Consider the following 2958-nt stretch of genomic DNA (forward strand, 5'->3'; position numbering starts at 1 on the left):
AGGGCGTCATTCTCTTTCAAAATACGTCTGATCAACACGGACCGACTCAGTTCATTGATACGAGTGTCGTGCAACGTCACGTTAGTAGTGTGCAACGTCACCCTGGGGTCTTTTTCAAGATGGCGGCACATCCGGTCCCCATGGGCGCCGCCATCTTGGATCAAGATGGCGACCCACGGTGACCGGATGTGCCGCCATCAGGGGAGATCACTCGGGTTCCGGTTCCGGTGCTTCCGGTTCCGGTGGGTGCGCACGCATCGCGATGACGTCACGACCGGTTCCGGTGGGTGCGCGCACATGACGATGACGTCACCTCCGGGCCAAGATGGCGGACGCGTTTCAAGATGGCGTCCCATCCGGTGGGATCGCGTGAGATCTCGCGGGATCTCGTGGATTCTCGCGGGATCTCGCGAGCGTAGACGCCTTTCAAGATGGCGGAACGGACGAGCGGCGGACGGGACGGGACGGAGAGGGAAGGGAAGGGAAGGAGAGGAAAAGGAGAGGGAAGGGAGAGAGGGGTGAGGCGGACACGATGGCGTGGCTAGACAAGTGTTAGTGTGTGTGTGTGGTTAAAACAACATTGGATGTAGCATTCTTTCGAGCCAGGTGGGTGGCCCTGAAAAGGGCCGTTGGTATGAGTGGGTGAGAGATCACCGAGGTATCTATGGTGGTGATGGTGGTGCACTGGAGGCACTGCTACTGGAATCGTCCATGGGTTCGACAAACTCCAAGATGCGTTGAAGTAGAGAGTACATGGTGTCTATGCGATCTTGAACGAGGAGAACCTTGTCATGGAGTAGAGCCAGTAAATGTTGGCTTTCACGTTTACTCACTTTCTTTGGCGGTTCACTTGGCTGGTAGGTGGGGGGAGCCGGACGTTTCTGGCCCTTGTTAGAGCAGTACATACTCTTATGGTCCTCTTCACCACAGTGACGGCAGGGATGTGGACAGGCGTAACTGAGATGACCTTCGTTTCTTCCACAGTTGTAGCAGGTGTTGTTATCGTGCTTGTTGTTGTCCTTGGTCTTCTTGGGACATACGTAATAGCGATGACCTTGATCACCACACTCGGTACAGGTCACCTTGGGACAGTGTAGATAACTGTGGTCATCTGTTTCGCACAGGCGGCAACGGAAGGAGGCGGAGGCGGAGGCGGGAGACGACTGCATGCTTCCAGTTTCAGTGAGCAACTGATGAGGAGTGCTGGAAAACCTTGAATTTATATAGCTGGGGTTGATGACGTCACTTTGACGCCTCTGGTTCGCACCGGTTGCATCCGGTTCGCACCACTCTCCTCCTGACTCAACAGGTTAGTGTGACGTCATGGGGTATGACATCATTCCTATAAATAACACATGAGCTCATGGTGCGCACTGGCACGGCCTATTGTGACGTCATAGGGTGACGTGATGTATATAAACCAGGCTCAGCGTGGGTCTGACCAGTTCTCACCATGTCGTCACCACGAATGAACGAAGATGAACTTGAAGAGGAGCCTGTGCCCTACGAGTTGGAGCGGACGACTCAAAAAACCACCAAGAAATTCCGGACTGGTACTCAGCGCTACCACCTGAAGTTCAACCCTGTTTGGTTGCAGCGTCAACAGCCTGAAGACCTTCCCGTCGTTCTCAGAGAACAGTTTGATGCCGTGTTAGCAGATTTGAGAGACGATGTGGGTGGCCAGGATGGTGATCGCGTGGGATTGGCCCTGGAACACCCCGCCCTGGATACAGACATCCGAATCACGTTTCGGCGGATGGGTGACCTCCAGGGGGAACACATCATGGGCGAAGTGGAAAAAGTACAACAAAGCAACCACGACTTACATATCGATGACACCATGGACATTTTCTTACTGCATGTAGAGGATCCTGATCGTATCGGTGAGGGACACGGCCGGCCAACACACCTCGTTGGCTTAAACGCCTTCCTGGAAAAGAAACAATGCATCGTTCAAATCAAGAATGAGGATCAGCTCTGCTTTGCCCGTGCCCTGGTCGTGGCCAGTCACCACGCACACCAACCCGATCCTGTGACCAAGGAATGGACCAAGGAATGGCGGTACATACGTAAGGCAGAAAGACCAGCGCAACTGAAGGCTGCCAAGGGCTTGTTTCGCCAACTCAAGATCCCCGAAGGTCCTTGTACAGGGCGTGCCACGTGGGAGTTGTTCAGTCAACGTTTGGCCCCTTACTATCAGCTCAAAGTCTACTCCCAAGAGGTGTTGAATCGCCTCCTGTACAAGAGTGAAGTGCCTCAACCCACCAAGATCCTTCACCTCTATCATCACCATCACCATTACGATGTCATTACCTCCATGACTGCCTTCACAGGGTATCCCTACTACTGTGAGACGTGTGACCAAGGCTACGCCCACGCTGAAGATCATCGTTGCACCCGAGAATTTCGATGTTACTGGTGCCAATGTCTTGGATACTGTGGCGACGTGGTCAGGGGAGGGCTCTCCTGTCTCCAATGTGGCGGATGGTTCCGAAACCCTACCTGCTTTGAACGCCATCGGACGGCCTCCGCCAACCATCCCAGCACCTGCTCCACCATCCACACCTGTCATCGTTGCTATGCCAAAGTCAACGTGAGGAAAATTCAGGGCATGGCCAACCACCAGTGTGGCACGAATTGGGACTGTAAGATCTGCAAAGAACCCTTGAAACCCAACCACCAGTGTTACATGTCCGTCATCGAACCACCGAAACTAAATGAAGACGGTGAAAAAATGGATGAAGACAAAGAACGACAACAGCGTCAGTTCATCTTCTATGACTTTGAATGTACTCAAGATCAAAGGAACTCATGTTCCCAACTTGTGTGTGGTGCATCTAGGATGTGGAAAATGTATTTCGAGGCCTCGGATCAGCTGTGTGACAAGTGCCCTGGCGTAAGGAAGGAGAAGGGCCTAGCCGCATCAAAGTGTTTCGAGGATCGACGACCTTGAAGGAC

This window comes from Haliotis rubra, unplaced genomic scaffold (genome assembly GCF_003918875.1).
Source record: "Haliotis rubra isolate DU_JTF1 unplaced genomic scaffold, ASM391887v1 Scf193, whole genome shotgun sequence".
NCBI classification, from domain to species: Eukaryota; Metazoa; Mollusca; class Gastropoda; order Lepetellida; family Haliotidae; genus Haliotis; species Haliotis rubra.